The 25,160-nt window shown below is 48.3% G+C and overlaps 1 pseudogene across 1 annotated transcript in view; it reads right to left on the bottom strand.

The window, feature by feature from the left end:
* Positions 1–5,903: 5,903 nt before the first annotated feature.
* Positions 5,904–25,160, bottom strand: part of LOC132661716 (guanine nucleotide-binding protein G(I)/G(S)/G(O) subunit gamma-10 pseudogene) — a 108,806-nt pseudogene continuing 89,549 nt past the window's right edge. Inside the window, exon 4 of the transcript XR_013554637.2 lies at positions 5,904–7,258. The product of XR_013554637.2 is annotated as a guanine nucleotide-binding protein G(I)/G(S)/G(O) subunit gamma-10 pseudogene (transcript). The remainder of the gene's footprint in view (positions 7,259–25,160) is intronic.

The following is a 25,160-nucleotide window of genomic DNA, read 5'->3' as shown; positions in this document are numbered from 1 at the left end:
CGACCCAGAGCAGCCCTGGAAAGGAAGCCGTCGGGCCTGGCTGTGCCTCCCCTATGGCCACAACGTTGCTCCTCACACAAAGGAAGAAAAGGAGAAAGAAAATCATACATGCCTGGTCAAAAATGTGGAGATCGACCAAAGCCCTTGGGGTAGCCAAGTCATCTCTCTCTCTCTCTCTCTCTCTCTCTCTCTCTCTCTCTGTCTCTCTCTCTGTCTCTCTCTCTCTCTCTCTCTCTCTCTCACACACACACACACACACACACACATCACTTTCTGCAGCCCCTTAGCCTTCTCCCTGTCTGCTCCACTCACACCACCTCTCTGAGTGCCAGGACTTGTGGGGCCCTGGGGAAATCCTGCCTGGTCTACTTATTGCTTTGCATGGCAGAGCCATGTGCCCCTAGCCAGACCATGCCCACTTGAGGGTAGGAACCAGCCATTGTCCTCCAGCATCCCCATGGCCAGTCACAGGCCACCCATGTCTGAGGTGTTCCACGGGCAGGCCCAGCCATCCTCATCTCCCAACGTGGCTATGGGTTTGGGGACAGGCCCCATGGGCAGAGCCACTTATCATCGACCTTTGTCTTCTTTGTGGTCCCACCTTAAGCTGCAGGCTGGCCTGTGCGAGCGCGGTAGGCTGGATGTTTGACACTGGTGCTGAGTAAGCATGAGTCCCAGGGGGGCCACAAAGCCTATGGGATGGTGGGAGCTCTTCTAGGAAACAAATCGTAGTCTCAGGGACACCTGACATTCACCGAGCACTTGTGGGGCCAGGCACTGTGCTAACCCCCTTTTGTGCAGAATCATATTAAACCCTCACAACCACCCTATGAGGGGTGCCACCTCCATCACCATCACCACCACTATCATCATCATCATCTATCTTCATTTAATATATGAGAAACCAGAGACACAAAAAGGATGAGGAACTTGGCCAAAGCCACAGGGTTAGCAGTGGTGAGCCCAGAGGCAGTACCACTCCCCACATTCTGCCCTAACCCCCTCGGGGTGGGGGGCCGTGGTGGTATTGCATGGCCCACCCTGACCTCACCTGTCCCCCGCTGCCTGTAGGCTCAGATGGGAAGCTGCCTCTTGGTGGCATTACTCTGGCTCAAGTCACTGTCCCTCTCTGGTTTTTCATCAGTAATATGGGGTTTGTGAAAGAAGCTACCTCACGAGGTAATTTGGAAGATGATGTGTGCTAATATGTGTAAAAGGCTTAGAAGGGTGCCTGGCAGTGGACACATTCAGGAAATGTGAGACTTTGTCACTATTATTAATAGCATGATGGTTCCAAATGGAACATTCCTGGTCTCTATATGACCCGCAGTCTCTTCTCCAGGAGATTCGTGTATTGACTGCCAATATCCACTCTCTTTTTAACTTGTTCTTCCATCTCATTCCTCCACCTTCTTTCCTCTGCCTCCCAGCCCTGACATGCCACTGAATCTATTTAATTCATTCTAATGCTTGGAGCCCCAGATCCCTGAATGTGACAGATTGGGGGTGAGGGTGGAGGCGGAGAATGGAGGAGCTTGTGTAATAGGACATAAATAAGCTTTCACATGCCTCGCTTTTTTTAATTGCAGATTCCATCCCATCACAGGGCAATTTTTGCCTCGACTTCTCTTGAATCTGTGGGAAGATGTTTTATTCGCGTGCCTCTCCCCAGCACGCAGCACAGTAGGTGCTTAATGTGTGCATTTGGTTCTGTTGGGCCAACATTTATGCCGGGTGCTGTTTGCTCTAAGCCCTCACACGCACTCACTCACTGAATGCACTGACACCATCTTAAAGTCTCCACACTGGGCAGAGGAAAAGCACTCAAATATCTAGCTTATGAAGGAAATGTGTTCAGTCCTCTCTTGATGGACACAACATTTTAACCCCCCAACTTGATCTCCGTGGCTCATTATTGCTCCCCATTACTTCTGGCATCACTGCCCTCTAACATTCAGGAAGGGGGTTTCAGCACAGACTTCCAACTTGGTGAATGGCAAGTAGCAGGTGACAATGGCAAAGGTTAGCACATACCTATAGGGACTTAGACATTTAATTTGAGCAGCATGAAGAAATCCTTGCAAAGCATCTAAAAGCATCTCCTTTACCCCTGGAAAGGCGTTCCTTGGGTTACCTCCCCACGTAGTCCTCTGTGAACTGCAAATCATGGAGGCTTAACACATTATGCCATGTCATGGTCAGACAGGCCAGGGTTCAGATCCTTGGTTCAGCATTTATTGAGCAAATTCCTTATATTCTGAGCCACAGCTTCCTCACTGACCGAGCAGGGCCAGGATGCTACCCAACTGGGGTGTGAGGAGACCATCTGGTTCAATGGTGTGATGCTCAGTGGGTGCCCAATGAACACAGGCCACTAAGGAAAAAATTTTTTGAGGGAGAGAAAAGAGGAAAAAGAAAGGGAGAAAGGATGCTTTTGGAGTATGTCAGGGCCTGAGTGGGACAGGGTGGTGGGTGGAGGCTGGGAAGGGAGGGAGCCATTTACCAGCACAGTCAACAAACAAGGATTGAGAATATAAAGCAAGGCATTGTGCTAAGTGCTGAGGAAGTAAAAAGGAATTTTTATTTATAAGTTATACCCCCTCTACTTCCAAAGAGAATTTGAAGGTGACTCACAATGAAAACCACACATGCAGCAAGATCACTAAAATAGAAAGTAAAATCCATGGAAAAGAAACCAAAAAGAAAAGAAACCAATGTTATCACCATGTGCCATGTTCGTCAGTGCATTCTGTCATTTAATCCGACAACCCCATTTTACAGATGAGAAAAACAAGAACAAAGAGGTGTGCCAGGGCAAGTGCAGAAACAACAGGCATGGCGCTTGGGGCCCATGATACTTTCAGGAGCCCATGAAAATGTCTTAAAATTTCTTATAAAATCAGAAGAAGAAGGAGAAAGAGAAGAAGGAGGAGGGGGAGAGGGGAAGAAGAGGAAGAAGAAAGCTTAAGGTGAAGAAAATGTTTTAATATAGAAATTAACATTTCTTTATAACAATTTAGTTATAAAATACAATTTTTACTTTTTTAATGGAGGAAGGAGCCCATAAATGTTAAAGTGCCTAGGCTCCCCCAGAGGAATGCAAGCCTGTGCTACAAACTCCAGCCTGCCTAACTCCAAACCTGTGCTCTTTCCATGCCTAAGTGAGAATATTTGCTGTCTTTGAGTATAACATGCAACTCTGCTCTAAAACTGAAAAGAGACCATGAGAAGATAAATAATACTGTTTCATAAAAAAGATGTGTACTGAGGCACAGGTACTCGCTTTACAATGTGATTGTAGGGGGGGAAATGTAGTTTCCTCATTTGCTTTATAAGTAATCTGTTCTTTCTTATCAGTTCCACTAGGGATCTAGCCCAGAGTTGGGGGTGAGGGAATGAAACTAAATTTTGTCTAAATTGGTAAACTTCCAATCTGACTCAGTAACTAAAGTTGTCTTTTTTAAGTAATTTGGATGACTTGGGTGAATCTCAACCATTGGGAGTCTGCTTTCTCTGCTTCCTGAACTCACTGTGGTGAATGGTTCCGACCAAGATCCTCATGGCAACCAGGAGAGGGTCCTTGAGTTCCTGTGGCATGCCCCAGATCCTCACTGGTCTCCTTCACAAGAGGCTAGACTAGCCAGCTACCTGAGCTGATGGCCACCACAGTAGGATGGGTCCCTTCTGGCTATCTGGGGTATTATGCTAGGATATAACTAACACTCGAGGACATGGTCCCTGCCAGTTGCCCAAGTGACCTCTTGGTCCTATTGTCACCAGATCTATCACCAGGCCTATCTTCTGCCACTCTGCTAGCTCTCTCAGCACCTACTCTGGTGCTATCTCAGGCTTCCCTACCCACCACTTCCTGCTGTACCCCCATGCTATCATGTGGGTGCTTCTCCTGGACTTGTGGTCTTCCCCCACATGCCTGGATAAGGACGCACCTGGCCCAGACACTATGTCCTTCATGCTTTTCTGGATGATTCAGAAATTCCCAACATGCCAAGTTGTGTGTGGGGAAGGTGGTAGAGGCAAGAATGGTAGTGGCAGAAAAAAACCTTGCTGCCTGTCTACCTATTCCCTCTCTATCCTTTTCTCCTTCTCACAGTCTATCAGAATAGAAGGAACAGGTGTTCCCCTCTCCATTTTCTCAGAACTAGTCAGGCAGACCTAACTCTTGCTGTGTTAAATGAGAGTTAAAGGAATTTAGAAAGCCTTTTCTCTTAACGATGACTACATCCCATCCAAGGATCTTGCTACAGATGCAGACAAAAATCTAATCTGGACAAATTGATTAAAGTATTTTATGTGCCTTTCTCTCACTGCCTGCCCCGAACATTGCTTCAGTGGACAAAAAAGCTCAGAATAACAAGATTTACAGGATATGAAAATTCATCTAAAAGTGTTAACCCCATTGCAGAAACATAGTAGTTCAACAGGAGAAATGAACTATGCTGATATTAAATTTCAAAAGAAATGTACAGTTGACCCTTGAGCAATACAGTTGAACTGCACAGGTCCTGAGGACTTTTTACAGTACAGTACTGTAAATGTATTTTCTTTTATGCTTTTCTTAATAATATTTTCTTTTCTTTAGCTTACTTTATTGCAAGAATACAGTACATATTACATTTAACATACAAAATATGTATTAGTTGACTGTTTATGTTATCAGTATGACTTAAATCAATGGTAGGCTATTAGTAGTTAAGTTTGGGGTAGTCAAAAGTTGTTTGTGAATTTTTGACTGCATGGGGAGTTGGCACCCCTTACCTGTATATTGTTCAAAGGTCAACTATATTCTATGCTTCCTTTCTATACAAGAAAGATTGAACAACCTGGTGAACACTAGTCTTCAATGCTTATTTTACAAGCCTTCTTCCAATAGCTGTTTGTTTTATCACCTTCATAAAAGTAGACTAGAATATTAGGCACTTCTGATGAAAGAGGGCTAATCGGGTGAGTCCAGTTATGCTATACCTGGTGTTCTTACCACTGGATGTAGCTTAGACACCCCAGAGAAGATAGCACAATGTAGCATGACTGGTCTTTCAGGCAGGGTTTAGACTGGGGAGCAAAGTCACTCTCCTCCTCTCCCTCCTTGAAGGACATCAGGGAGAGTTTTAAAAAAGGAAGATGGGCACAACCATCATAGTTTTTTTGAATATTAGTCATGATTCAAAATGTGAACCAGAAATAGTTTGAGAGTTTGGGGCGGAACTGACTTTTGGGAGGAAATGACTCAACAAGTGTGAAAAGTTGGAGAATACGAGATCAAATTCTAGGATCTTCTACACTCAGGCTGGACATATGCAACTATTAAAGGTCTGGATACAAATTATGACTTTTACTCTGGACCAAGAGAAAGACTCCAGAAGTCTTAGTAGCTGTCTTATCCAGAAAGAATATGATCATAGGGAGAATCAAGATCTTCACATTGGAAGGCACTCAAGAGTTCATCCTGTCCAACCACTGCCTTTGAGATAGAAAATAAGACAAAGACAAGGATAGTCACTATCACTACTTCTATCAACATTCTGCTGGAAGTCCTTCCCATTTAAATAAAGAGAAAAAAAAAAACAATGTAAGGCTAAGATTGAGAAATAGAGAAACAAAACTTTAAATGTATACAAATAATATTATGTGAATAAAAATCCAAGAGTCTACTAATATTATTAGACCTAGTAAGAAAGTTTTGCAGGATTGCTGGGTATAAAATTAACATATCAACAATGAGTTTTTTTCAATACATGAACAACTAATGTGAGAAAATGAACTTTTTAAAAAGCGATCATATACATTTGCAACAAAAATGAGGGATTTATGAATGAGTCTAACAAAATTTATGTTATACTTTTTTCTTAGAAAATGATTAATTAAGCAGAATTTTATTTCCAAGCTCATTAAAGATTACTACAAACACAAAGTATCTTTTAAAGGTGTCCCAAATTGGGGCACCTGGATGGCTCAGTCAGTTGAGCGTCTGACTTCGTCTCACGTCATGATCTCGTGGTTGGCGGTGGGTTCAAGCCCTGTGTTGGGCTCTGTGCTGACAGGTCAGAGCTTGGAGCCTGTTTCAGATTCTGTGCCTCCCTCTCTCTCTTCCCCTCCCCGAGTCATGCTCTTTCTCTCTCTCTGTCTCTCTGTCTCCCTCTCTCTCAAAAATAAAAATGTTAAAAAAAATTTTTTAAGTGTCCCAAATTAAATCAAAGCACATCATCAAAGTAAAACACTTGTGACATTAAGAATTTAGGTTGTAGTGTTTTCCATTATTTTGTTTTTAATCATTTGCAATGTTCAGAAGATCACATGTAAACATTTTTTAAGACATGAAATGATGTACCTTTTTTTAAGATACAACCACGACTATAAAGTAGAGGAACTTAAGATAAAGACCGAATCTTTACAAATATGTTTGCTAAGAAACAGCTCCCATGTTTAGTGTTACAAATAAAATAATCTTCTCATTTAGAAAAATCAAGACATCATTTGATCAATAAAACTTATTCTTCTCCCAGTTTTATACTTGCTTGTCCTCATTTAGAAACTGTTAAATTCATGAGAAAATAACAAGTTTTGTTATGGTATAAAAATCTTAGGAACAACAAATTAACAAAATACAAATTTTTTAACAAAAATGTTTTCCTTCCCAAACTGTAAACATCTAGTCAATAAAACAAACATGATATTCCAGATGTAGAAACACTAGTAATTTGCTCATGAAAAAAGTATATTTGGTGGTAACATTTTTGTTTGTCTTAAATATAGAAGCACTTTACCAAAAGAATCAGGCCATTATTATCTAAAGTCCATTCTTTCACTCAGTTCTCTTATCCGAGTAGAAACTCATCAATTTCTGTAGAATTTTGGCTATAGGACCAGGCCACAGGACAGGCCTGAAATATCTAAGAGTCATTTGGCTGGAAAAAAGTGTTTTCTTGAGACTTAGAAGCAGTCATCCATCACTTTATGCTTAAAAGCATTCCTCAGGAAACTTCTTCCCAGCCTTTAGAATAAAGCACAGGATCTGGGCTCCCAGAAAGTGTTGCTTTCAGCTGGAACACCTACCAGGAGGGCATCCTTGCAGGCATTTTATGTGCAGTACTGTTGAAGCTCTGCAGGTGCCTGTGAGACCTTGATACTCTCCACACTGGCATCCAGCTTGAGCTGCTCCATGAGGCATTGCAGGACATTCACGCTGGCCCCAAAAGACATGGCAGCAACACAGGGCTCCAGTGGCCTGTATGTTAGACTTCTATAAAAAAAAATTATTAAACTTTATTGAGGGACACTAAAGGATACTCTAAAAAATGCAGAGGTATACTATATTCGTGGATAGATAGGTCAGCATTGTAAAGATGTCATTTTCCACAAATTTATATGTGGATTCAAAGCATTCCAATCAAAATCCCAACACATTATTGCATGTAGGATTTGGTAAACTTATTGTAAAATTCATATGAGAGTGAAATAAGAAAAACAAAGTGAAGGAATTGTCCTATCAGGGATTATTACTTACCATAAGGTCATAATAATTACGACAATGTGTCATTGGCACAGGCATAGAGAAATAGATCACTGAAACAGAATAGAGAGCTCATGAACAGATCAACACATATAGGGATACTTGATATAACATAGAGGTAGGGTTACAGAGCAGTGAGAAAGAAAAACAGACTTTAAAAAAATGCTGGAGCAAAAGAGTGATAGGAAAATGTGTTATAAAGGAGGAGAAAGTACCTTGTGGTGTCTTTACAGATCACTCCAACATGGCCATGGACATTGCACTTGGAGAGGCAGATGAAATGAAAGGCTTTGGGGCACCTGGGTGGCTCAGTTGGTTAAGCATCCAATTGTGGCTCAGGTTATGCTCTCATGATTTATGAGTTCGAGCACAGCATCAGGCTGTCAGCATAGAGCCTGCTTTGGATCCTCTGTGCCCCCAACCCCCCCTGTCCCCAGCCACCATCTCTCCCCGACTCACACTCTCTCTCAAAAATAAATAAACATTTAAAAAATTATGCCTTATTATACTCACATTCTAGGATAGGGAAGCACGGCAGGTTACACAAAGTCAATTATACCTCAATTAAAAAAAAAGAATGCATACAGTAAGTACTTACTTGCCAAACCTAAAGGTAAATTAACCATTAGCTTAAACTGTATAAAATTGCTGTTATCCAACCATTTAGTCTCCTACAGTTCACTCTAAGATTTTTAGGGTACATACACGGAGGATAAAACCATATAGAAAGGTAATGATGACCAGAAAAGTCAGGATAGTGTTACCTCTGGGGAGAAGAGGAGGAGATTTGATTGGAAGAGGTGTGGAGTTGGGGCACTTCACAGGTACTGGAGATGTTCTAGTCTATTTCTTGATCTCATGGGTGGTTACAAAGATATTTGCTTTATAGGTCTTATGCATTTATTTGTTTTAATGTTTTATTTTATTTTTGAGAGCGAGAGAAAGACCGAGCACAAGCAGGGGAGGGGCAAAGAGAGAGGGAGACACAGAATCCAAAGCAGGATCCAGGCTCTAAGCTGTCAGCACAGAGCCCAATGAGGTTGAGGCTTGAACTCATGAATCGCAAGATCATGATCTGAGCCAAAGTCGGACACTTAACCGACTGAGCCATCCGGGCGCCCCAGTTTTATGCATTTAAAAAACAATATTTTCTTTAAAAAAGTAGATGCCAGCTCTGAATCAGGACACACTAGCCAGACAGGTCATCTGTCCACAGGTGGGTGGCAGAGAGCAGGGCACCTCTGTTCTGGAAGTCAGGGTCCACATTACAGATTATGTGTAACAGTTGCCTGGCACAGTTGATTTGTCTTGTTTTGTTTTTACCAGATAACAATTGGTAACATTCTTATTATTCCACTTATAATATATATAATAATAAATTATTTATGTGTGTTTACCCAACAGAAAGTGTACCCCTTGAGGGCAAGGCCTGTTTTTGTGGTTGACCCAGTAAAGCCAACTGCCTGGCGTACTGTAGATACTCAATTAAAAGTCCCTTGAGAGGTGGCTGGGAGGCTCAGTTGGTTAAGCGTCCGACTTCAGCTCAAGTCATGATGTCATGGTTCATGAGTTCGAGCCCTGCATTGGCTCTGTGCTGACAGAGCTTGGGATTCTCTCTCTGTCCTTCTCTCTCTGTTCCTCCCTGACTCATGCTTTCTCTCTCTTTCTCTCTCAAAATAAATAAACTTTAAATAAATAAATAAATAAATAATAAAAGTCCCTTGAAAGGGCAGACTCTACATGGATGGATGGATGGATGGATGGATAGATGGACAGACAGGGCTCTTAATGGTTGCAGGTCTTTCAGTGGATTTTATTTTCAGAACTAGTAAAGAGATGTTTAAAGCCAAACATGGTGAATGGAGTGGGTTTATACATGTACATGTGCTAGTATGGTAAAAACAGAGGCAAAAGCATATTTAGTGATCTAGTGAGTGGGACAGCGCGTGCTGTATTTTGAGTACTCGGTTCTGTGCCCGTCTAATTGTGCTGCTAGGACTCGCTTCTGGGACTTGCCAGCCACACAGGGCCCGCTACATCCTTGCACAGCTCCAGGGCAATTGCTAACTTTGTGTTTTAGGTAAATAGGGCTGCCAGAGTGGGGCAATGAGGAGGCTCGGAAGTGGCTTCTGCTGGGGAAGCCATGGAGCAGTGGGCACAGCAAAGCCCCAGGAGAGGGATGGTGGGAAAGTCGCCCCGCACGGGGCTGGACCCTCAGCATGCCTGCCCCGCCCCTCAATCTTGGAGGATTGGTGGCACTCAGATGACACGGTCTGGGAAACATTTTCCTTCCTCACTCTCCTTCCTTTTTCCTTCCTTCTTGCCTGCTTTCCTCTCTCCTTCCCTTCTCTCTTTTCTCTCTTCCTCTTTCCCTTCTTTGCTTCCCTCTTTGGCCCCTCCGTCTCTCCCTGGCTCTCCTTCTCCTGCTCAACCCCTGCGCTGGGCAATCTTTCCAGGCCTCTATTTCTATCTCCCTCTGTCAATCAGATGAACTCAGTGGTGAAGAAACCCAAATACATTAGCTATTCTCCCCTATCCTCCCCAAGAGACCAGCTCAGACTGCAGTTCTTAGGCGGCTGAATTCCCTCGGGGTCCTTTGCCCTGCATACTCTCCACCCCACTGCCCTGCAGGCCACAGACCCCTCTGGGTGGCCTGGAATCTGCCCCACCAGGCAACCACGAAGCCCCCTTGGGCTGGCCCAGGACCCCTTCCCAAAGCCGCATTTAGAGAAGGGGCCACCTCTTACTCCTAAATGTATCCATCCTTAGCTCCAAGAGCAAATGCCCCCCTTTCTGGACCCCATAATAGAAACACAGATCTTGGCTGCCCTTCTTTTCACCCCAAAGAAGGGCTGCTTTTGCAATAAGGGCATTAGAAGATTATCGTCTGCCAGGAATGCATAGACGTTTTTTTCTCCAGTCCCTGCCCTGGGCTGATCTGGTCTGATTGACAGGAAAGGTAGACAGGACAGGGCAAGGGGAGAAGGAGAGCAGGAAGGGGGCTGGAGAGGTGGAGTCTGGAGGGTAGAGAGAAGCAGAGGCAGAAGAAGAGATCAAGTTCCAGAATTTTAGAACTGGAGGAAGAGACAGAAGACCATCTAGCAGCAGGCCACCCCAACACACACACACCACCCATTTTTCAGAGGAGGAAACCGAGACTTCAGAGTCTCAATGCAAAAGAAGCGGTTTGCTCCTGTCCTGCGTTGATCATTGGCAGAGTCCGGACCAGCAGGCAGGTCTGTTGACTCGGATCCCAGCCCAGCACCGCCCCTCCGCCTGACTCAAGGCAGAGAAAATTGACTGTCTTGGCAGAAAAATGAAACCTTTTGATTTACGAGGAATTCCAAGATATCTTCCAGTTGACAGTCTTTGGAGAATTGCACAAGCCCACACTTTTGTGGGGGTAGCATTTAATGAAATGAACACATGAGTTATTCGTTTTTCATTAAGAATGTCACGCAGAGAATCCATATCTAAGGAGGAAAAATCAGTCCCGGTCTGGGGCCCCACAGTCCCATGGTCCCAGGGAGAATTTGTCTCAAGACGGGGAGGCCAGGAGCTGGGGTGAACTAACCTTCCAGACACTTATGTCATGTCCATCGTCTCAAGTAATTCTCACAGGGACCCAGAAAGCTAGATGCCGTTGCTCCAGCATTACAGATGAGAAAATTGAAGCTCAGAGAGAGCAAGTAACAAGCCCAGTGTCACCCAGCTAATGAGTGACAGAGCCAGCGTTTAAATCCCAGCCTGCTTTGGATCAACTGCAGTAAGCCATCCGTGCAGGAATGGGAAACCAACTGGGCAGCCTGGGGTCCAGCTGTGCAGACACTCACTTCAGATCGATGGTCCAGGGACAGAGGAGCCCTGGGGCCTGGCAAGGGCAACCCTGGGCTTTGGTGGTCAGCCAAGCCCAGCTGGATGATGGTGGCCAAGCCTATGAAGTCTAGGGAGTAGTTGGACCATGACAATGATGCCCGGCAGGCTCTGTTTTGGTTGCTTTCTGGATTCCCAGCCTCAGAGCAACCTGGCATCTGTATCAGGATACTCAGTTGGGCCCCCATCTCAGATGCAGACATGACAAGTGTGGGCCTTAGAGCCAGGTAGACCTGGGTTTGAATCCTGAGTCAGGCCCTGAAAAGGTACCTTGATCCCTCTCAAGCCTCAGTTTCCATACTTGAAATAGTTACCTACAGCACTTACCTCTCAGTATTGTCACGAAGTTTGAAAATAATATTATTATTACTAATAGCAACTATTTAATAATAATGACAACTAACATATTGAGTGCATTTTATGTGCTGTGCATTATGCTAACTAAGCATGTTACCTGAGTTAATCTTTTTTTTTAAATAGTGTTTTATCTAGTATAGTTTATTTGAATTTGTTTTTTTTAATATGAAATGTGCTGTCAAATTGGTTTCCATACCACACCCAGTGCTCTTCCCAAAAGGTGCCCTCCTCAATACCCATCACCCACTCTCCCCTCTCTCCCACCCCCCATCAACCCTCAGTTTGTTCTCAGTTTTTAAGAGTCTCTTATGTTTTGGCTCCCTCCCTCTCTAACCTTTTTTTTTTTTTTTTTCTGAGTTAATCTTTAATACGACGCTCTGAAGTGTACTCTTAGGAGCTCCATTTCACCTATGAAGAAACAAGCAAAGAGCCATTCCCTCTCCCAGATCACATAGCAAAATGACAGGGTCAGAATGTGAACCCAGGTCTGTGTGCACCCCCAGCTCATTAACATGACTGTCTTTATAAGCAAAATAAGTAGCACATAGTAAACATTCAACAAATGGGAGTTCCAGTCCCTTCTTTTTTCCCTAAAACTCCAGATTCCCACAGCGCCCATGGGTATTTGCCTTAGGGCTTGCCTACATGGAGTTTTATGGAAGTCAAAAGAAAGCTGGGGAGGTGGGTGGGAGAGGGGGCATGTCTCATTCCAGGCTCCCCTCCCTTCTCTGGCTTCCTTATAGGGTTTGGCAAAAGCTGCTTCACTGAGGCCTCTTGTGTTGCTGGAAACAATGCAAGTTTATTTTGGCACCGTGAAGAGGGCCCGATTCCGCCCCCTGGACGCCTCTGTGGGAAGAGGACCTAGAGAATGTGGCTCAGGCCCCATCAGTCCCTGCTGCCCTCCCAGCACATCCACAGCACAGTTACAGCCATCACACGTAGCTCGGAGAAGGACATGAGATAGGGCTTTCTTTCCCATCCTCTCCATTGTCCCCTTCAGAAGGACATCGGTCCCAGGGTGAGGCGCTGTGGTACCTGCCCACTCTTAGCAGATCCCTTCTCAATGCTGTGGGCACTTGGTCTGGCGGCTTCTGCCCCTGGGTAGTCAGGTGCCTGTGGCCAGCGTACCGATTAGTAGACACCCAGAGTTGGAAGGGATCGTCACTGTCCTCCGGGCCGAGCCCCCACTGGCTTAGGTTCATAGCGGTTTTTCGAAAGCCAACCCGGGGCCAAGCCAGGAGCGCTTTTGCATCTGTTAGCTTGTATTTCCCAATCCTCACACCACCCTCTTTTAGGAAGGCCTCACTTTCCTGTTTTCACAAACGCAGGGCCTGTGGCTCAGGGAGACTAGGAGACCATTGGTTCGAGCTCCTGAAGGAAGGAGGTCAGGGTCGAAGCAGGTTGTGGCCTTCCAGCTCTGACATCTCTCGGTCTGCCCCAGCCCAGGAGGCGTCCCTTCTGCAATACTCCCCATAGAAGTCTTGTCCAGGCAATGTCTGAGCTCCGCTAGTATTCCCTGTGAGAGCCTTTCCAGGGTTGAACTAAAAACTGCCTCCCTGTCACTTGCTCCCACGGGCCCCAGATGTCCTCAATCTAATTTCAGGCAAAGGGAGGAAATCCAGGTCTCTGCCCTTAGCCTTACCTGTTCTTCAGAGATGGGAAGATGGGCCCAGAGGACTCTTGGTCAGCCCTGTTCTTGTTCTAGGACTGGTGTGGCTGTGGGTATGGTATGGATGCCCACCCAAGGACACTGGCAGTCAGAACTCTGGCTCTGTGAGGCTCCTTTGAGGCGGAACTTGGCTCCAGGTGGAAGTTAGAGGAGGCTGAGGGTGACAGGTGTAGCCAGGTGAGCCTACCAGTCGGGCCCCAAGTGAGAGAGGTGCACGGGGACCTTGGCCCAAAGAACTGGAAAGGCCTGGCAAGGGTGAGGAAGACACCAAAGCACTGAGCGGGTGGTGCCCTGTGGGTGGGAAGAGCCCTTGGACTGTAGGGGCAAACCGAGCATCCCCTCTCCCCACCTGCATGCTCCACCTGCCATACAGCCCAGCTTGGCGGCCCAGGGCCAGATTCGCCAGCATTAAGGGCACAGATGACAGTTTTCAGGGCTCTTTCTCCACATTAGCCCCTTGATCCCACAACAACTTCTAGATGGAGATAGGGCGAGCTTCGTCTTACTCTACAGATGTGGAAACAGGCTGAGAGAGCTCCGAGGGGCAAAGTGAGGCCTGAATGCCGGACTTCTGGCTCCCACGCACAGTAGAGATGTCCGCCCGGCTGGGCCCCCCTCTTCCTCTGTCAAGGCTAGGAAGACCGGTCTGGGGACAGCTACAAAGGCACAGATGCAAATAAGCAAGCCTAGTCAAAGGGCAGGGAGGAAAGTGATTGATGGGGTGGTCGATTGAATCACAAGACCTCATCTCCCAGAGCCCCCATCAGGCTTTTCTTGGATTTCTCTGCTGGGATAATAAACCACCAGTGAACAGGAGAAGCAGTGCAGGCCAGCCCAGCTCAGTTCACCTTCTCAGTCGCCTCCCCTCCCCCAGGAGCCCTTGGAACAGGAGGAGAGCAGCTCTGTACTTGGAGATCCTGCTCAGGGTGAGTTTGAAACACTTATGGTTCCTATTTAAAGCCATACCTCGTTCATCATTTCAGCGCCAACCAACAATTAAACCTGATTCAATCAAGCGCCGACAACTAATTTAAACCGAGCCTCACAAGGGGCTTGTCACTGGCTATTTAAAACCCTCTCCTGGCCTCTGGGGCTCTTCAGAACCAGGACTGTCTGTGCTGCAGAGAGCAAGGACCCGCTCGCGGCCTTGGGGGATCCCGATTCCTGTTGTGTGCAAGGCCTGGTCTAGGGCTCCCGGGCTGGAACCATCTCTGCCACCTTGCCCAGGCCCGGGCTGGCTCCCCGCGGCATTGAGGGTTGGCTTCTGGAGGAATGCCAGGAGGCGGGAGCAGGGGGAAGCAAAGAAATAGCAAAAGCCCACTCAAGAGGTCATATGGGCCCCAAATGTACATACTTCTGGTGCTTGGTTTGGCTTTATTTGGGCCCTGAGCAACGGTGACACCCAGGGAATGTAGAAAGCATTAGAAATTCCGGTTTGAACCCTGACTCTGCAATTGACTACCCAATCCTGTGACCTTAGCCGGGTCTTGGGCTTTCCTAGCCTCACTGTCCTTACCAGTCTAGTGAGGATCACAAAAATCTCGCTCTAAACCACCTCCCTGGGTTAAGAGAGCCCTCAGATCTGGCCGCCCCAGTAAAAACGGTCAGAAGACGAGAAGTCCTAAGACCCAGAAGTCCTGCAGAGTAGAGCAGACTTGAGTTTGCCCTGGCTCTGGCTCAGCACAGGCAACATGACAGATGCCAACACGTGGTCCTCAGAGTGACGCCTGCCGTTCACGTGTCTCTCTAGGGCTGCAGGAACACAGGATGATGACGCCTTCAGGCCAAAGACTCGGACCACACAGGTGTACTTAGGGAGGACTTCCTGGAGGTAGTGGGCTTGAGGCTAGCTTTAAAGGCTGGGCAAGGCTCAAATAAGCCGGGAGCTGGAAGGGAAGCCCAACCAGGTAGAGCCACTTAGAACTGGTAGTGAGCTTCCACAGCAATTTCCCGTTTAATCCTCACAAGCACCCTGATTTTCTAGGATGAGAGTGCTGAGGGTTTAAATGACTGACCACTGAGAGATTAAGGCAACCGGATACTAGTTTGGACCTCCTGATGCCAGCTGCCTTGGTCCCACTCTGCCCTACGCTGCCTCTCACCTCTCCACAGAGCAGAGGGTACAGAGGATGCCAGGGTGGAAAGGCAGAAAGACTCCCAGCAGAGCCTGGGATTCCTACTTCATAGCCTTCTCAAAGGCGGAAAAGTACAAAAAATATGGTTTGGAGGCAAAGAGCTTATGGGATAAACTAGGGAGGGAGTGCTGTATCAAGAGGGGCTGAGGACCTTGGGGTCCATTACTGCACTGTGGGAACTGGGGCTGCCCTAACAGGGGGAGAGGAGGCTTGCGGGTCTCCAAGTTCCCGTGTGTGGGAGGAAACAGTAGTCTCTTTTCTGGGGCCTCCAGGGGTGAGGAGGAGTGAGATCATGTCTGGGGAGGGAGGGGGCAAGGACACAGGATATGAGTGTGCTCCCAGGGGAGCATGGGGGAGCCGAGGAGCAGGGCCTTAAGAATGGCTGCCTCCCTCCCCAAAGTCCCTCCATGGCCTCCGCCCCAGCATCCCTCATTCCTCTAGGTTCCTGGGCCATAAGTCAGGACAATCTGACTCCGCTAGGATTCTTCAGGGCTCTCACGGACCCCACTGGACTGCAAACCCCTCCAGGGCAGGACTGTGGCATCGCACTGAAGTTAAGAGCTCAGGGCCTAGAGTAGGGCAGCCTTGAGACAACCCCAGGCCTGCCACTTACTAGCTGTGTGATTTTAAGCCTGTCCCTTAACCTCCTTGAGAATCTCCTGTGCAATGAAGGTAAAAATAGGACCTCTCCCATGTGGTTGTCGTGAAAATTAAATGAGTTAATCAGAGTAAGTGCTTACCAAAAATATCCTCATTTGGAACCCCCAGCGCAGCTAGTACGCGCCTCAGTATATGGCAGGGGCTTGACAATTAGTTGATGGCAAGCTCAGGACAGCAGCTGCCACAGCGGGACCTGGCTTGGATGGGAGGGAAAGCTCCCATGATGCCAAATGGAGGGCAGATGCTAGCTGGGCAATTTCCTCAGGAAGGTACCCCCCTGTGTCATTCCACCCTGAGGTGGGATGCCCCCATCTCCTGGGGAAATTGAGAGCCCCCAGACTCTCTGTGGGGTCTTTTTCAAGAGTCTTGGTCCCGCCTCGTGATTGGGTTGGGACAGGTGATCGGGAACAGAACCACCCTCCTCCCGCTGACGCTTAGCTGGCGAGCACTGGGATGGATGTTAGCTTACAGCAGGGGGGGAGAAAGGACCCCCTCATTCAAGCCCCTGCAGAAGTTGTTTGAGGATTAAATAAGATGCCACACATCAGTTTCTAGACCAGTGCCTCAAGCTTTCTGTGAAGGACCAATTTTGCAAATTTTCAATTGGCCACAGACCAGTGGTTTTGTAATAGACAGCAAAAAAGGGAATTACTAGAAAAAATGATCACACACTTGAATATTGTGGCAACATCAAACTGCCCTAGAAAGTTGTGTTTGTTCTCAGTTTCTAGGCTTATCAGCAACCAGTGACAGTTGGTACAGGTGACAACCACACTGCATTTGGAGCAGGCTCTCCATAAAAGCCAATTTCCCTTGTTTTCTTCCTGCTGTCTTGCCTCCTCCTCAGTTGGATGGGAAGCAGGGTCCTGACGGCCCCTCATGATGTGCTTAGAATCCTCCCCACCCTGCCACCCTTCAGGGCCTTCCTGGTCATCTATGGACATGAGCCTCAGTTTTTCTGGGATAGTCCTGAATATATAACATTCTGTCTCATGGCAAGGTGTTCTTACTTTTTTTAATGACTGCCGTATAATAGCTATGCTACTGAGAAGGGAGCATCAATTCTGTATGTGATACCAAGGAGGTTGAAGACAGCAGGGTCCTGAGGTGGCGGTGAAGCCCTTCCCAGGGGTGGGTGTGGAAACAAAGAGTGTCTGTCTACTGGGAAACAGCACAAAGGCTTCTACCTGGGATTCCAACAACAGCAGTTACTTTTTTTTTTTTTTTTTTTTTTTGAGCACCTACAGTATGCCAGAACCTGGTTCCAAGAGCATTATCTGTGTTTTCCTGACAATGGACATAATTTTGTCTGACTGAAAATGAGACGTCTCAAACTCTGTGGGTTCCTGGGAGTTCTGCAGGTGCCGTGTGGCCTGGAGGGCTTCGCGACAGGTTGACCGACCTGCTGGTCCTCGGCGGTTTCAGGGCATCCTGAGGGGCTTTTTAAACTTGCAGATTCTCCAGTCTCAAGTGCTAGATTCTGATGCCAGAAGCCTGGCTGGTCCCCAAGGTTCCCAGGTGATTTTGATGATTGGCTGGCTCAGGCTCCACTTTTCTCGAAGATACAAAGGCCTGGAGTCAGCAGAGGAACTCAAGAGAGACCACATGATGTGGCCCTTAAAAACAAAGAATTAAAAAAAATTTTTTTTAATGTTAATGTATTTTTGAGAGAGACAGTGCGTGAGCAGGGGAGGGGCAGAGAGAGAGGGAGACACAGAATCTGAAGCAGGCTCCAGGCTCTGAGCTGTCAGCGCAGAACCTGATGTGGGGCTCGAACTCACAAGCCAAGCCATGAGATCATGCCCTGAGCCGAAGTCAGACACTCAACTGATTGAGCCACCCAGGTGCACCAAAAAAAAAACAATGTTTAATAATAAGGGAACATACTTATGTTATATCAAGGGTACAAAGCAGATAAGAAAATTGATATATAGTTTTACCTCAACCATGTAACCAAAAACAAAAAGTATAGTTAAAAAAAAAAAAAAGACTCGAAGGAAAATTGCAAAATGTTGATGTTGATTATCTCTCATGAAGGGATTATACGTGCTTTTATTTCTTTATACTTTTCCACACCGAGCACGCATTACCTTTATAAATAGAAAAGCAAAAAGTACTGTTTTTAGAAAACTGCCATCATCTGTGCTACCCCAACAAGCATGAGTCAACTTTTAACATTCTGGGGTTAGACAGAAATTGCTGGAGTTTTGTTTTCTTCTCTCCGAGGGCAGGAAATCACTATCTCCCACTGGGTTTCCTGCTGGAGTTAGAGGCTGAGAAAAATTCTGGCTGAAGATTCAAGAAAGGTATACAAATTAAGACATGCAAGGTCCTTGTGAGTGTGGCTTCTGCTTAGCTCTGCAGCCCTTTCCTCCTCCACCACCTGCTCTGGGACTCACTTCTGGAAAGTACCATCATTACTCTTGCCTTCGCCCCCACTGCCACCTCAACCCGGAAATCTCATCCCTATCCTCCACCTCCCACCACTCACTTTAACATCTTCAGGCATCAATTAGGTGTCCATGTTCCATGAAGAGCTTCCTTGATCCCCCCAAACTGAGTGAGCACCCAGACACCCTATCCTTCCCTGTCAGTGTAGTATGTCACCTTTGATTGTGATCATGGCTTACTTCTGTGCTTCCCCACCTGCCTCTTAAAGCACCATGTGGGTTGGGATTCTATATCCCCAGCCTGGTACACAGGAGGCACTCAATAAATGCTTGCTGAGTAAATGAAGGAACACTGCCTCGAGGTACTAATGACTGGGGGGTCACTCCAGACACTCTAAGTACCTGGCTCTCTCAGAGCTCCTTGGGGGAAAATGGCCACCAATAGTTCCTTCTGCATGAAGTTCAGTAAAACCACTTCCTCAACCTGCTGCACAGATTGGCCCAGGGATGGGGACTGCAGCCAAAGGCCACCATGCCCAGGCTGGTGGGAGGGAGGCTGGCCTCTGTGCCCATGGCTCACCCAGAGATTCTGCCCAGTCCAGGGACCTAGTTGGGGGACTCTGTACAGGATGGTGGCTAGCTGGCCAATCACACAGCTTTTTGGGAAGAGGTTCCCTAAGGCTGCTGAGTCTCACGTAGGCTCCTGGGGAAGATGGCTCTCTGGCCCAGTCTGGAAGCCATTGGTTGCAGAGCCCTTCCCCTTCCCACGCCTCAGAACTCAGGGCATCTCCGTCCATCTCTTCCCAGCAAACTAAAGAGCCTGCGTCACAGGCGAGGGCAGCCATCCACATTGTCTCTCTCCTCCTCTGGTTGCTCTCTGGCCACCTTTGGCCACTCCCCTGGGGCCTCCTCCCTCTCAAGCGGGGGCGGAGGTTGCTCCCCGGCCAAGGCCTGTCCCAGCTGGTCACATGCAGGAGACGACCTGCACCCGCTGGACCCAACCCCAACAGGCTGCAGTTGGTTGATGAGTTTGGAGCCCTGCTGTCCTGTCTGCCCAGCCTCCGCCTGCCTGGGGCACGGGGGGCAGGAAAATGTGACTGCCAGTCCTCACACACTCTTAAGAGAGAGGGGCGAAGCATTTGGCACACAGGCTCACTCTGGTGGGGTGGAATGAGCCGCACCAGGGAGACTGGGAAAAAATAGAAACATGTTGCTGATGCTGCAGGAAACGTGCTGGGAGCAGGGGTCCCAAGAGGGCCGGAGGCAGGGCGGGGCGGGGGGGTGGGGGCGGTGTTTTCCAGGGTCTAGAGGAATCGACCCACGCTTGTCGACAGGCAGCGCGTCCTTCCCAGGCCTGCACTCAGTAGGTTGGAGTTGTGCTAGGTCGGTGTGGTCCCCACCCCACCCCCTACCCTTTCCACACTTTCTCCTCACTTCCCCTCCCCCTCTTCAGGGAACCAGTGCCCTTGGGCTTCTGGAAACCACATGTTCCAGTCTCTGAAGGATAACTCAGATTTAAAATATTCCTATCCCACATCAAACCATGTGTCACTGTGCTGTGGCCGTCCCACAGCCTCCTGCCCAGGGCAGTGGCTGACACATGCACCCACACCGAGGAACAGAGGTGGCCTGGGCAGAGGACAAAGAAGGGGGCATACGTTTAAACAAGCAGCCCCAGGAAAACAAGGCTTCATCAAAGACACGAAACCCTCAGACTGGGATGGACCAGTCTAGCAAGGGCCACAGAATGAGAGCTCCACTCAGGTGACCACTTTCTCTGCCCAAACAGGTCCCGACAGGCAAGATTGAGCAGGAAGGTGGGGAGGGTGGCCTAGCAGTCAGCATGGTGCAGGCCACCCCCACTGCAGAAGATGGGCTGCCTGGTCATAGCACAGAAGGACAGCCCTGAGCCGGGAACCCAGGCCTCAACCAGGCCTTGGACGAGCCCTATGGCAACTCAGCCACAGAGCCTCAGTTTCCCTACTGGTAAAATGGGAATACTCCTATCTATATCATGGGGCTTTGGGAGCCCCACTGAGATAAGACCTGAAGGATGCAGGCAAGTCAGACGCAGGACACTGTGGAAGGGTTGGGAGCAGAACAACAAAAGAAGGCTGAAGAAAATATGGTATATATATATATATATATACGATCAAATGTTAGCCATTAAAAACAATGAAATTTGGAGGCACCTGGGTGGCTCAGTCCGTTAAGCGTCTGACTTCAGCTCAGGTCATGATCTTATGGTTCATGAGCTCGAGCCCCGAGCCTCTGTGCAGGCAGCTCAGAGCCTGGAGCCTGCTTTGGATTCTGTGGCTCCCTCTCTCTCTGCCCCTCCCCCACTCATGCAAGCGCTTGCTCTCTCTCTCTCTCTCTCTCTCTCTCTCAAAAATAAATAAATAAATAAATAAATAAATAAATAAAAATAAAAAAGAATGAAATTTTGCCATTTGTAACAAGATGGTTGAACCTAGAGGGTATTGTGCTAAGTGAAATAAGTCAGAGAGAGAAAGACAAGTACCATCTGATTTCACTTATATGTGGAATCCAAAAAACAAAACAAATGAACAAACACACAAACAAAAAATAGAAACAGACTCATAAATACGGAGAACAAACTGGCGGTTGCCAGAGAGCATGGGGGTGCGGGAACAGGTGAAGGGGATGAAGAAGTACCAACTTCCAGGGTCACCTGGCTGGCTCAGTCGGTAGAGCATGCGACTCTTGATCTCAAGATCATGAGTTCAAGACCCACGTTGGGCATGGAGACTACTTTGAAAAAAAAAGAAGTACAAACTTCCAGTTATAAAATAAGTAAGTCAAGGGGATGAAAAGTATAATACAGGGAATATAGTCAACAATATCATAATAATGTTGCATGGTGACTGGTAAGCACTGAGTAATACGTAGTTGTTGAATCACTATGTTGTACACCTGAAACTAATATAATGTTGCATGTCAACTATACTTCAATAACAAATAAATAAACAAAACAAAACAAAAAAAACAACGGCCTGGCTGTGTGGCCTTGGGCAAGTTCCTGCCCCTTTCTGTGCACTGAGAGGTGGGTCAGCAGATCTTGAATGCCTCTTGCAATTCTAGTCTCTCTCATTGCCTTCTTTGTTTTCAACACCCTTGTCTTTCCCCTTATGAAGGGATCCTTTCTGAGGAGGTGCTACGGGCTGTTTGTACATTGTTCCTCAGAGCACCTGCCAATGCCCTTTGTCTGGACACTTGACCTTCCTGAGGATGTATGGGGAGCCCTGAGCCGGGGGAAAGAGGCAAGTCCTACCCTTCTTCTGCCCCCCCCCCCAGGCCTGAGAATGTGATGTTGTCTCCCCTCCTTCCACACCCTCTGGCTCCCTAGGTGGGTTTTCCTGCCCTGGTGTCTGAGATCCCTGATAGCTAGCTCCCTGTACTACACACACACACACACACACACACACACACACACAGGCTGTCCCCTGCCCTGATGGCCACTCTGGCCGAGCCAGGTCTTGGGTCCTGAACCAAGCTCCTAGAGTCTGGGGCTCCCCAGTGGGTGCCGGCAGAGGCCAATGGAGCTTCTTTTCTAATAAAGCTGCCTCCTCTCTTCCTGCCAGGGTTAGATGGGGCCCTAGCTTGCTGGGATTTGCTCTCAGAGAAGGGTCTGGCCATGGACTTGCTTTAGGGATGGGCATGATTCACAACCACCTGGTTTGGGAAGACCATACTCTTCAGAAGGGAAGGCAACTAAAGGGAAGGCAACTAATTGCTAATGATGTGAATGTGTGATTTTCTTTCTTTCTTTCTTCCTTTCTTTCTTTCTTTCTCTTTCTTTTTAATGTTTATTTATTTTTGAGAGAGAGAGAGAGAGAGACAGAGCATGAGTAGGGGAGGAGCAGAGAGAGAGAGGGACGAATCCGAAACAGGCTCCAGGCTCTGAGCTGTCAGCACAGAGCCTGACGCGGAGCTCGAACTCACAAACCGTGAGATCATGACCTGAGCCGAAGCCGGACACTCAACCAACTGAGCCACCCATGCGCCCCAGGTGTAATTTTCTTTCTTTCTTCACTTCTGCCTTCAACCCCTGATTTTGATTGTCTTTCCCTCCCAGCACCATGAGAGCTTGTTGCTGTCCAGCAGGCCCTGGAACTAAGAGCAGCTCCTAGAGGTCACCATCCCCACCCCCAGCCCACAGGCCTGGCCACACTGGACCTATCTGACCAGCCATCCTGTCAGCTAGGCCCCCAGCTAGGAGGCTTTGACCTCCAATCTGGAGTTGAACTAGAGAGAGGGGCAGCCAAGCCAGACGAAGCAGAGACCCTGATGCCCAGTGAGCTCCACAGCATGAGTGGGATTCCCCTGGCTCCTCTCTCTCCCTCTCCTGGGTTGGGCTGGGGTGGGGAAGGGCCCTCTGTCTGCCTTCCCATCCTCCAGGTCCTCTCCTCCCTCGGGGCCTCTTCCCCATCCCCAGCTGCCCCCTGGTCCTCTGTATCTTCCCATGCATCCCTCAGGATCTTGGCCACTTTGTCCTCTGTTTTCTCTCTCGCTCTGGCTCCCTCTCCTCCTGTGTCTTTCTTTGCTTGTCCCCATCTCCGGGTCTTCACGTTGTCCTCTCCCGCTCTACCCTCTGTGTCCCTGACCCAGTTGGTGCTTCTCCTTGGCTGTTTCTCTCACTCTCCTTCCCCTCTGGCCCTGCCCTCTGCATTCATCACTACAGGCTTTGTAACCCACTTTGCAGAAATCCCGTGAAGAAAAAAAAAAAAAGGAAAAGAAAAGGCACAGTTTGGTTTTCATCAGCGTAACGAAGCCCTGGTGGCCTGGAATGTGGCTGCAGACCTGCCCACCTCCCTGCCACGGCCTCCCTCCCTCCAGGACATCTGTGCTGGCGGGCCCTCCCTGCGCATCAGCAGGAGGAAGCAGCTCCGAGCTCCCACCTGACTCCTCCATCAGGCCAGAGCAGAAACATGCCAGCCATGATGCGTGCCGAGGAGGCACGGCCAAGCGTGGGGACAGAGCAGGACCCCACAGGGCCCAGGGCATGTTTCCAACAGCAGTTGCGTGCTTATTATGGACTGGATGTTTGTGTTCCTTCTTATACTGAAGCCATCACCCCCAAAGCAACAGTATGTGGAGTCCTCGGGACTTGGGACTTTGGAGACCTTGGGAGGTTCAGGTCAGGTCATGAAGGTGGGCCCCCATAACAGGATCAGTGTTCTTGTAAGAAGAGGAAGAGATCAGAGCTCTCTCTGTTTGCCACGTGAGGACACAGCAAGAAGGCGGCTGGCTCTCACCAAGAACGAAATCAGCTGACATCTGGATCTTTGACTTCTCAACCCCCAGAGCTGTGAGAAATAAATATCTGTCGTTCAAGCCACCCAGTCTAGGGTATCCTGTCATGGCAGCCCTAGAGGACTAAAGACTAACAGTTGGCCCCTCTGTGGAGAGGCAGCAGCTTGGTCAGACCTCCAGGCCCAACCTGGACCAAGGCCAGCCCCACCCTGCACTCTCTCCCCTCACCTTCGGCTTTTGTAGCCTCTGGCTTCTCCCACGGGGGCTCCCGCAGGGATGTGAAGGAGGCTCTCTGCCCCCGCGGCTGGCCTGCCAGAGAGCCGGCCTCCAACCCGGGAGCCTACATGGGCTTGGGGGACCCAGACTCGACCCCTGGCTAGCCACAAGACACTGATCCACTGTGCTCCTTGGTGGGGGAGAGCAGTGGACAGTCCAGGGCTACTGTCCCTGCATTCTCCCGGTCACTGTCTTGCCTTCCGGGAGCATCTATGTGCCTCGTCTGCTCTCCACTAAAGGCTCCTGTGTGCCTGCATGCCCTCCACTCACACTCACATTTCCCACCTGTACCAGGAGCCTGCAAGTGGGAGCTGCCTGAGGATGGGGGTGTGGATTGCAAATTCCTCCTCCTGTTCCAAGGCTGAACCTGTGTCATGACGACAGTGGCTGTTGTTTTTGAACATCTAAAGCGGATAGGATCTTACAGTTCACAGAGGACTTCCTCCTACTGCATTTCATTGAATCCTCACAACAGGATGGTCCCTGTGAATGTTTTACCGAGGAGGAAACCAAGGCAACGCCATGCTGATTACAGTCAGCACAGCACTGGCCCCCTGCTCACAGGGCTGGGAACCAGTGAGCCAGCCCTCCTGACACCCAGTCCCTGCTTGGCCAAGGATACTCTACTAACCCACAGGCACATCTTGTGCCTTCCTGTCTTTGGGCCCTTGTTTGGTCGTTCTCCTGCTAGAAATGCCCTTACCCATCCTTTTTGCTCATTTAAATCCTACTCATCTTTCGCAGCCTGGCTCGCCCCCTACTTCCGATTGAAAGCCTTCTGTCACTTCGACAGAACGAGTCTAGTTACCGTGTTGCACGTATAATCAGCACCACGGAGTTTAACAGTTGTGGCAGAGCCTGCTACTCATCCCTCAGCATGCATTCCCCCCTTCTTCCTCAGTCATGGGACCCCTGAATTTTAGTGGGGTACATAGTTGCCTAGACAAAAGCCCGTGTTCCCCAGTTTCCATGTGGTTAAATGTAGTCAAGTTCAAGCT

Source organism: Panthera onca, chromosome A3 (genome assembly GCF_046562875.1).
Source record: "Panthera onca isolate mPanOnc1 chromosome A3, mPanOnc1 haplotype 2, whole genome shotgun sequence".
Classification (NCBI taxonomy): domain Eukaryota; kingdom Metazoa; phylum Chordata; class Mammalia; order Carnivora; family Felidae; genus Panthera; species Panthera onca.
The sequence above is the reverse complement of the archived record's forward strand: the minus strand, read 5'-3'. Positions and strand labels throughout refer to the sequence as shown.